Source organism: Miscanthus floridulus, chromosome 1 (assembly GCF_019320115.1).
Source record: "Miscanthus floridulus cultivar M001 chromosome 1, ASM1932011v1, whole genome shotgun sequence".
Classification (NCBI taxonomy): Eukaryota; Viridiplantae; Streptophyta; class Magnoliopsida; order Poales; family Poaceae; genus Miscanthus; species Miscanthus floridulus.
The window spans coordinates 201884233-201895603 of NC_089580.1; the positions used below are offsets into that span (position 1 = coordinate 201884233).

Genomic DNA, 11371 nt, shown 5'->3' on the forward strand with positions numbered 1-11371 from the left:
TTGATGATTCTTATGCCAATTTGTAGACACCTAACTATTAACAACTACCAATAAATGATACAAAGAAATGACGTAGACAATTTGTTCCTTTCCCCACACTTTAGTAGCTGAACTGTGATTCAATGCAACCTTGAAGAAATATATGTTAAATAGTAAAATTTAGTATCCTCTTTGCTTGAAGTTAACAAACAAAACATTAAGCAGATGAAATAAAGTTTAGAACTTTTTTAACTAACTCTAGAGCGTATTGGAGAATAAAATGTAAAGAGAGTGAATGAAAGAGTGAAATCACATGAAGGTATCAGTCCTTAAATTTAGAAATTGAATCACCAAGTTAGACCATGTAGCTGGATTGTTAAGTAGATTGCCAATTAGGTAGGGCACTATGTGTTGGTTTAGCCAACAAAACGAGAAAGCGAAGGAGGAATAAGGGAGAGAGCCAAGCGAGTGAACTACCGGCCCAAAAGTCCCTCTCCCTCTTTTATAGGGGAGGTGGGAGAGGGGGTTCTCTTTATGTCTTTAAGTGGGATTTGTATTTACAGAAATGCGACTACAAATGGACTTGGGGTTTGTATTTATAAAAACGCCACTAAAAAGCTACAAATGGCCCCCAAATATTATTTTTGTGAGCCCTACGCTATGTAATTGGCCCCTAAACATGATAATGAGGTTCCCAACATATAACACCCCCAAGTGTAGCCCCTCAGCTATTCGGTTTTGATTGAATGTTCAAAACTCAATAGCTCAATACATCAAAGTGTGGCCCCAATTACAACTCAGATTCGGTATGCAACTTTCGTCTATACATAGATAGTCTAGGGACTGCTCTGTCTCTAGCTAGTCTTTGGCTTGTCTTCGATGGCACCCTTTGCTAGCGCCTTCGTGGCCTGGTCCTTGGTGGCTTGCTCGCAATTCAGCCATCGTTGAAGAAGACATTGATGTGGTTGAAGTAGTCGACGCAGTTGACGCCAGGCGAAATAGTTGTAGATGGTCAAAACGTGTCTTCAAGCCTTCACTCACGGGGGCCAGGCAAAGCTTTTGTCTTCGGGCGAATTGCTTGTCCAATGCGCTCAGCGCCAACCTCTTTTGAAGATGGCGATGGTGATCACTTCACTCTAGAATATCGGTGAAGGCAAAGTCGAAGATGCCGTTGAATGACTTCATGCCGAAATGTTGCTGAAAGTGTTGTTGATGATACCGAAATCGTTGTTGAATCCCCTTGCCAAAACCCTAGCGAAGGTGTAGTTGATGGTGCCGGAATTGGCGATGAAGCCCCAAGCCAAAAAGTTGGCGAAGGCAAAGTTAATGCCAAATTTGATGGTGAAACTCCTAGCTGAAGCATTGGCGAACGTGTCGTTGATGACGCCAAAGTTGTTGGCGAGACCCTATTGCTAAAAGGCTGTATTGTTGACGTCGGAAATATCGGCGAACTTATTGTCGAGGAAGCTGATGTTAATGGCAAAGCCCATCGCCGAAATGTTGATCGCGCCATCATCATCATGCGCAAGTGAGAGCAACTGTTCTCCAGCTATGTCGTACGCTATAGCAGGGGTAGAAACCATGGACGACGGTTTGTCTTGGGATGGTGACAAATTATCTTCCTGACCTCCTTCTCCTATCATGTCGGCTGCGTTGTCTATGGAGACGGCGGCGCAACGGTTAGCACCTTCCTGGCCTCCTTCTCCTGTGATGTCGGCTGCGTCATCCATGGAAACGACGATACAAGGACCAGCACCTTCCTTGCCTCCTTCTCTAATCATACCGGCTGCGTTGTCCACGGAGACGACGGCGCAAGGACTAGCGCCTTCCTGGTCTCCAACCATCAGACATTCATGCTCCCATCCCTCTGTCTTTGTTTCGCTAGCAGCCTCACCTCACTGCTGCTGAGGAATGGAAGAGATTGTACCAAGTCCATTATGGTCAAGATTCCACACAGAAGGGTCAAATCAAGGGCCTTGTTTTCTAGTTTGCCCAGGAAAAGTGGAATTGAAATGATCATCTAGCAAGTAATGCTGATGGTAAAGAGGCTTCCTGGAAAGCATTACGGCGCCTACAGGTAATGCCAAAAATCCGTATCTTTTGGTGGAGGGAAAAATTGGCTACAGAGGCAACAGAGCTGCGGGGAGATGAGAAGCTTCTTCTGTCATGCTGGTTGCGTCCACAGAGACGACGGCGCAAGGGCTAGCACCTTCCTGGCCTCCTTCTCTTTTCATGTCGGCTGCGTCGTCCATGGAGACGGCGGCGCAAGGTGCCAAGGTCTACCACCTGCGGTTGGCAAGACACGATCTAATCGCGACGTGTGTGATGAGCGAAACGTGGCCCAAGAAACCGATTACTCAGGATGGAGGCATGGAGCCAAGCCGACTGCCGAGCTCAACGTAGCATGGGAGGAGCCGGCGAAGTACATGCAAAGCCGAAGAATTGACGAAGCCAAGGCGAGCGTCCGTTCCTCGCGAGCGTCTGATGCGCCGGTGCCCACGCGTCTCACGCTGAGGTAGCGGATGGAGTCTACGGACGCGCTGCGGGAATTTTTTTCCCGCGCGGGCGCCGCCCAGCTGAAGCCTCCTCGCGTCGCGTATCCCACGGTTCCCTCGGCTCCCGCACCCCCACCGAGATTTCCCCCACGAGCTGTCGGCGCGCGACAGGCGGCCACTACACCCGCCAAACCCATGGCGACCACGCTGACGCCCACGCAGCGCTACGCGGCGGAGGCGCTGCTGGCGCTGGCGCTCCGCCAGGCGCAGATCCACCAGTCCGCGCCCCTCGGCTCCGGCTCCCCTGATCCCGGCCCCGATGATGAGGAGCGCGCCAGCGGGAGCTCCTCCTCCACCGCCACCATCAGCAGCGGGGCGCCGGACTCTGGACGCACGACTCCCGCGGCCTCCTCCGCCCCGTCTTCAGGTGCCGTGACTGTAGCTAACTTTGCGTGGGCGCTCGATGTCAGCAGTCCAGCTCCCTCCCCAACTGGAGAAGCCCCTGCGGATGCCGATGACCAAGAGCACTTGGCCCAGCCGGCTGCAACTCGGCCCAAGAGGAACAGAAGGCCCAACCCGGCGGGTCTTGGCCCTGAGATTCTCCCCCTGCTGTTCTTCCTTCTCCCCCCCACCACCTCTCCTTGCTATCACTCGCGTCTCTCGCTCACTTGCGATCCGTGAACTTCTGCGCTGTGCTATAGGTTTCTGGAGATCGAGCCCATGGCGTGGGCGGGGATGGAGGAGACGGCCGCGTGGTCGAACGCCAAGCATCACATCGGCGCGGTACGGCCCTTCCATCCCACCCGATCGTGTTATATGTGCTCACCTAGTTACAGTAGTAGTTGGGTTGGGGTTTGGTGGGGGGTCACTACCGCGGGGCTCGATTCCGGAGTTCCGGTGTTTATGCTTCCCCAACCCCATCAAATCGCGACCAAATCTCTGTTGCTGAGCCAACCAATCATGAATCATCTCTCAGCAATGCGGTTCAAAATTCAGTGCCAATGCCGTGAATATATTTAACCCTTTCACTATTGCAGTATCCCAACGTTTCATTTCACTCTGCGGTTTTGCAGTTTCTAAGGCCAAAAGGATACTCTTTGAGGAAGACGGCGAGAGCTCTTCGGACAGGCTGGAGCAGGAACTCGCATTGGCGAAAGCAGTTGATGTGATGGTCATGAGCTTGGGTACTCCAGGGCTAGTACCTCTGCGACGGCGGAGTCTCTGGAGGCAGGCTCGTCTGAGAACTTGCTGGGCATCGACAAGTTGTCCTTAGAAGATGTTCCCGAGAAAGATCACCGCAAGATGGCGTTGCTGTATGCGCTTCTCTCCGCCTGTGTCGCTGATAAACCCGTCTCGCAAGAGGAAGAGGACAGGAAGTCGTCTCTCTTCAGGAAGGGCTATGATGCTCGGCATCGTGTCGCTCTTCGGTTGATAGCGGCATGGCTTGACGTCAAGTGGATCAAAATTATAGAAAGCGAATTAGAGAGCCAACAGTGTTTTCCATTGATCTCTGATGTATAAATACATGTTACAACAATGGCTGCTGAATGGGCAACCGCACTGCGTGCTAGTGTACATCGTGGGCGCGGGGGCGCGTACTGGGGCGCGTGGTGACCGCGCTCTGGACTTGGTCAGCGACGGCGGTTAGCATGTCCGGTCTTGGCGCTGTCCCTCAACACCCCCCGCAGTCGGCAGCACACAAAGACAGGAGCGGAAGCTTTCGAACGACGCCGTCGGCAAACCTTTCGTCATGACGTCGGTGAACTGTTCACCTGTTGGAACATGGAGGACGCGCAGTTCGCCCAGTTGAACTCGTTCTCGGACAAAATGAATGTCAAGCTCAATGTGCTTGGTGCGCTTGTGGTGAACGGGATTCGAGGACTTGTATACTGCGGATACGTTGTCGCAGAACACAACCGTCGCCTTGTTGATGCCACAATGGAGTTCGCCGAGCAGCTATCGCAACCAAATGCATTCCGCGGCTGCGTTCGCCACCGCCCGATACTCAGCCTCCGCGCTTGATCTTGACACGGTGGGCTGCCGCTTGGATGACCAGGAGACGAGGGAGTCATCGAGATAGACGTAGAATCCCGATGTTGATCGCCGAGTGTCTGGGCAGCCCGCCCAGTCCATGTCTGAGTACGCGGTGACGCTGAGGTCGGAGGAGGCGCGAAGCTGGAGACCGTGCGACGTCGTGCCGCAGACGTACCACAGTATACGCTTGAGTAGCGCCATGTGCGGTGCGCGGGGATCATGCATGTGGAGGCAGGCTTGCTGGATGGCGAAGGCTATGTCAGGCTGCGTCATCGTTAAGAACTGGAGCGCGCCTGCCAAACTGCGGTACGACGTCGCGTCGTCTGTTGGTGGTCCATCGGCGGCGAGCTTGTTCTTGGCTTCGATTGGTGTTGAGGCAGGTTTGTAGTTCGTCATCCCGACGCGATCAAGGATGTCTTCTGCGTACCGCTCTTGGGAGAGGTAGAACCCGTCCTTGGTGCACTTGACATCGATCCCGAGGAAGAAGCGCAACACCCCCATGTCCTTGACGGCGAATTCGGGACGGAGGCAGTCGACAATGTGCTGGAGCAAGGCCGAGCTGGACCCAATGAGCACAATGTCATCGACGTAGAGTAGGAGATATGCGATGTCCGTGCCGCGACGAAGGACGGAAAGGGATGAGTCAGATCGGGTTGCTTTGAATCCGATCTTGGTGACAAACCCGGCGAACCGAGTGAACCACACCCGCGGTGCCTGACGGAGTCCATATAAGGATTTGTCGAGCAGACAGACAGCGTCAGGGCGATCAGCATCGATGAAGCCCGTGGGCTGCTGACAGAGAACATGCTCATTGAGATGACCATGGAGGAATGCATTAGAAACATCGAGTTGCTTCGTTGGCCACTGGTTAGATGCTACGATGGCGAGGACAGTGCGGATAGTGGCTGGCTTGACGACAGGCGAGAAGGTTTCACTGAAATCAATCCCTGCTTGTTGGGTGAATCCGCGAACCACCCACCGCGCCTTGTAACGCTCTAGGGAGCCATCAGGATTGAGCTTATGACAGAACACCCATTTGCCATTGACAACATTGGCACCCGGTGGACGATCAACAAGGCGCCAAGTTCTGTTGTGCTAGAGCGCATCAAACTCAAGCTCCATGGCTGCCCTCCAGTTAGGATCTTTGAGAGCAGTCCGAGCTGTAGCAGGAAGTGGAGAGATGACAAGCGCGACGGATGAGTCGCCGGCGTGCAGAGCATACCGTGGGTTGGGCTTGAAGATGCCTGCCTTGGAACGAGTATGCATTTGGTGACCTTGGGCCGACGCCGCGGGTACGGCATCGAGAACATGACTGTTGGATAGTGATGGAGCGGGAATTGAAGCACCAGAGGATGGTGCGGAATGAGTGGGTGTGGCACCAGATGCAGCAGGCGATAGTGAAGCAGGAGGTGAAGCAAGAGGAGGCAGTGGTGGGTGAGGTGCGCTCTGACGACGCTGAGATTCAGAACAAAAGGGGAATTGGGTTTCATCAAAAACAACATGGCGAGATGTGATGATGCGGCGTGTTTGCAGATCAAGACATCGGTATCCACGGTGATCAGCCGGGTAACCGAGAAGAACACACGGCGTGGATCGAGCGTGGAGCTTATGCGGTGCTGTTGAAGCTTGATTGGGATAGCACAGGCACCCGAAAACCCTTAGATAAATGTAGGATGGTGGAGCGCTGAGAAGAAGCTGAAATAGAGTCGTCTGACCAGTGGCCCGACAGGGACGACGATTCAGAAGATGGGTTGTCGTGGATAGTGCCTCCACCCAATATGCATCAGGCAAGCCAGCATGAATGAGAAGACTACGAACGCAGTCATTCAGTGTTCTAATGATGCACTCAGCTTTGCCATTTTGAGATGAAGTGTAAGGACAAGATAGGTGCAAGGTGGCACCATGGTGTTCAAGATGACGCCGAAAGGCTAAATTATCGAGCTCTTTCCCATTGTTAGTTTGGAATGCAATGACAGGTAACTGAAACTGAGTATGAACATAAGCATGAAATGCAATGAGGCACTGAAAAAACATCAGACTTGTTGCGTAATGGAAAAGTCCAGACATAGTGTGTAAGATCATCAATCAACACAAGGTAATACTTGAAGCTAGAGAAACTAGACACTGGAGAGGTCCAAACATCAGCATGAACAATCTGAAATGGGACATAGCTAACTGAACTAGAGTCTGAAAAAGGTAAACACACATGCTTGCCAAGCTGATAGGCTTCACAAGTGGATGGCTTGGTGGAGATGAACTCAAGGCGAGGAAGAGTCTGCTACAGTGTGTGCCTTCCGGGGTGGCCTAAACGCTGATGCCAGAGCTCGACAGTGGGCGTGGAGGTGGCGGTCAGGGCCTCCGGTGTAGATGAGGCCAGAGGGTATAGCTCACCGTCGCTATTACAGCGGAGGATCACCGAACGAGTTGGAAGATCCTTGACAGAGAAACCGAAAGCGTCAAACTCCACAGAGACATTATTGTCACGAGTTAAGGAACGAACTGAAATCAGATTCTTGACAAGTGATGGAGAGACAAGAACATTAGGGAGGGAAAGTGGGGATCGAGCAGTGGGGATATGTGTGGAAGCATGATGAGTCACCGGCAGCGTGGCGCCGTTGCCGACGACAATAGAAGGGGAATTGTAAACTAGGTGGGAAGAGGTGAGATTACCAGCGTTGGAAGACACGTGGGAAGAAGCGCCGGTGTCCATGAACCATTCGGACGGTTGAGGAGCAGCTGCTGTGGAATTTGCCGCGTTCAGTGCGGCGAGCAAGGCCTGATGGTTCCACGGATCCACTGAGGGTGGTGGCGGAGTGACGCCAGATCCGGCGAAGTAAGCCTGATGTGGTGATGTGCCGGGGCGCGGGCCGAGCACGCCAGCTCCTGGGGTACGGAATGGCATGGGCCATGCCTGCACCATGCCAGTCCACGGATTGAATCCGGGCGTCCAGGCCGTTGGCGGCCTTGGGGAGGAGAAGCCGCCTGGAGATGAGCCGCGGCCACGACCACGCCTGTTGTCGAAGCGGTTTGACGCACCGTGAGCAGAAGATGGTGGCTTGGCGACGGTTGTCGGCGCAGTGGAGCCGAAGTTGCCAGCTGGAGTAGAGCTTGATCCGCCTTCGGTGGCGGTGGGTGCGGCGGGACGCGGTCCACCAGTGGCGAGCAGAGCGTGCTGTGCCACCGTCTTGGCATGCTCCTTGTCATAGCGCTCTTCCAGAAGAAGGTAGGAGTGCGCCGAGAGGAAGGTGTGGGGCGGCTGCCTGGCGGTGATGGTGGGGATGGCGTGGCGATACTTGAAGCTCAGGCCACGCAGCATGTTCAGGACTTGGCTCGTCTCCCGCACAGGCTGGCCGACGTCGCGGAGCGCATCCGCGAGCTGCTTGAGTCGTCCGGTGTACTGGGTGATGTCCATATCGCCCTGGACCATGTTCCGGAACTCCATCTCTAGATAGACTGCGCGATGGAGCTCGTTGTCGCGGAATTGATCGTGGATGGCGCCCCAGACGCGGTACGCGGTCGCCTTCGGATGGCCCAAGATGTCGCGCACGTCCTTGGCGATGGAGTTGTACAGCCAACTCAAGATGCACTGATCAACCACACGCCAGTCGGGATCATGGCGTTGGTCGGCGGTTGGCGGAGATGAGACGTGGGAGGTGAGGCCGAACTTGCTGAGGAAGGCGTTGAAGAAGCACCGTCATTCGTCGTAGTTCGGCGTGGCGAGCTGGAGAACAACGGGAATGTGAGATTTGATGTTGACGGTTTGAAGGACTGCGGTGGGAGGCGTGGTGGCAGGGGGATCGTCGCCGACAGAGGAGGTGAAGGAGACTTCGGAGGTGTCGTCGGAGTCGGAAGAGCTGAGACCGAAGAGGGGATTGTCGTCCATGGTTGGCATGGCGACAGCCGCGGAGAGGAAGAAGAGAGGAAGAAGACGGCGATGCAGCGAGGGATCAACCTGAGCTTGCTGATACCATGTAGAAAGGGAATTAGAGAGCCAACAGTGTTTTCCATTGATCTCTGATGTATAAATATATGTTACAACAATGGCTGCTGAATGGGCAACCGCACTGCGTGCTAGTGTACATCGTGGGCGCGGGGGCGCGTACTGGGGCGTGTGGTGACCGTGCTCTGGACTTGGTCAGCGACGGCGGTTAGCATGTCCGGTCTTGGCGCTGTCCCTCAACAAAAATGGTTATTACAAGTTATCCCTTCTTCTCAGTGTGGCAGAGTGAAAATTGATTGCAGTTTATTCTCGATTAAAAAGAGTGATATGAGATCATCCAAGAGAGAAACAGAAACTCATAACTCATTCATATCCTTATATTTCCACAGCCTGAATTGACTTGTAATCATTAATCCTAGCATTATAGGAAGCTATGGAGGTGATGGTCGCATGCTCTGCCATGGCTGTGGCATTATTGGTGCCGCTGCCTTGACTGGAGGAGCATTGCTGGCTATTACTGGGGGTAGGACTGCATTCCACATCTTGGCATCACTTGGACACACTACACCAGGTGATTCAATTTCCCTCGTTCGTTCTCTTCGACCCGACAGGTTTAGCTGCACCAGCCATTGCTGCAGGATTTGGTGCTTAGCTCCAACACTGGGCACACTTGTCCCTTTCATAGGAGCCAGTGGATTTGCTGCTATGGCTGCTGCGGCAGGATTCTGTGGCAGTTGCTGCCTCATTTGGAGGTTGGTATAAATGTTCCTTCGAAACTCTTATGATATTATCTGGAGCTCTTATTTCTTCATTAATATATGTATTGAGCAGTCTAACAGTCAAGATTTGTTTAAGTTAGCAACAACTGCCTCCATTATTTATGGTGGTTACTGTATTGCTTAGGAAAACTACACAAATAATGAATATGCACCCCTCTGTATAAGCACTGCCACATTTATAAATTGTTAAAATTGTTCCCAAATGAATTTCCTGTACATGCTGTAATGCAGTATCCCAGAAAAGAGATAGAAAGTGGTGTACAAGTGTTGTACTTAGCTTTTAATGTTCCTTGAATTGATTTTTACAAATTAGCTGCTGGGGCTGGCTTGACGGTACCAAAATGGCAAGACGAATTGGTAAAATGAAAGAATTTGAGTTCAAACCTATTGATGATAACCATAATCAAGGTGTGAGTCCCTTTTCTCTGACTAAAATGCCATTCATCCATTTTGAAATCAAACTGATTTGGTCTTTGTAAATTTTGGTAACTCTTTCAGCGCCTTGCTGTTGGCATCCTGGTTTCTGGATTTGCATTTGATGAGGAGGATTTCTGGAAACCTTGGGAAGGATGGAAGGATAACCTAGAGAAGTATGGAATGTATTCTCATATTTGTTTTATGAATCCTAGTCACTGTACTTTATTCACATATTTTACATCTATGCTATAAGGGTGGAGCATTCTTACTTACACTTTGATTAATGTTTGACAGGTACATCCTTCAATGGGAGTCCAAGCATATAATCGCAGTGAGTACAGCAATACAGGATTGGCTGACATCAAGTAATGTTCAGGGTTTTGTACTCTGCCTTGCACTACTGTTAGTGAACACCTTGTAATTAGTATTGTTATTGATTATGCAGGACTTGCAATGGAATTGATGAAACAAGGTGCTATGAGAACCGTCTTAAGTGGCCTTCTTGCAGCATTTGCATGGCCTGCTACGTTGCTTGCCGCTACAGATTTTATTGACAGTAAATGGTCGGTTGCTATTGACAGGTAAATGCAAACTCTCGTAGTTCAATATTTCTCTGCGCTAATTTACCCGTTAGAACACTTTAGAATACCTGTAGTGTACCTAACAACTTGTTTAGCTAACTGATGAACTGTATCCTCTCAGATCAGATAAGGCAGGAAAAAATGCTCGCAGAAGTGCTTCTGAAGGGACTGCAAGGAAACAGGTAGTTCCAACTACAAAAAGTGTTACCCAACACAGTAGTTTCCCCAACTACTTTCTTTCCTGATTCTAAACTTGTCAGGCCTGTGACTCTTGTTGGGTTCTCGCTTGGAGCGCGAGTCATATTCAAGTGCTTACAGGTTCTAAACAAAATGGGATTGATTTCGAATTGGATAGTCATTGCTGAAACAGTTAAGTCGATATCTTCACCGACTTACTAATTCTCTGAAGTAGCCTGCTCACCCAAGGGCTGGCCGGCATCCAGGCCATTGATGTACCTGGCGTTGAAAACGTAAGCATCTGGGTGATAATTCTTGTATTTTTTAGTGAGGTTTCATTATTTTTAGTGTTTATTTTCTGTGCACGATTTACAGGTTGATGTTACCTAGCTTGTTGATGGCCATTCTTCGTACCTGTCGGCTGCCCAGCAGATCCTGGAGCTGATGGCCATTCTTCGTACCTGTCGGCTGCCCAGCAGATCCTGGAGCATCTTGAACTGAATACCTACTATCCTGTTTTTGTTCCCCTTCCGGAGGTCAGGAAATAACAGATGTAGATAGTTTGACGATAGCAGGTTTGAGAAAAGATGTAAATATCCAGGGAGGAATATACTTTCGAATTTACACAAAAATGTTACAGCTGTCTAGACGATGACTAATCGTCATCGGGAAGCAAATGGAAATGGAACAGTGGAAGGAACGAAATCATCACTGAATTCTTTGTAGTTTCTTGATGTCGGTGTTTTTGACCACCGACACGTAAATTTGTATTTACGCGTCTGGCTCGGATGGTGTGTTCGGAGGACACAAGGGTTTGTCCCTACGTCTAGTTCGTTGTTACTCATGTTACCGGCACTTGCTTTGCAGTATGGGTTACAAACATGCGAGAGAGGGAGAGGGAAGTCTCTGGTGGAAGGAGTGAACGGGTGCTGAGAGCTCGCTTGTCGCTCAGCCGTGTGCTCGTGTCGT

General features: G+C 51.2%; 1 pseudogene; it reads left to right on the plus strand.

Moving 5' to 3' along the window:
- Positions 1-2423: 2423 nt before the first annotated feature.
- LOC136509482 (uncharacterized) lies at positions 2424-11109 on the plus strand (annotated as a pseudogene).
- The last annotated feature ends 262 nt before the right edge of the window (positions 11110-11371 follow it).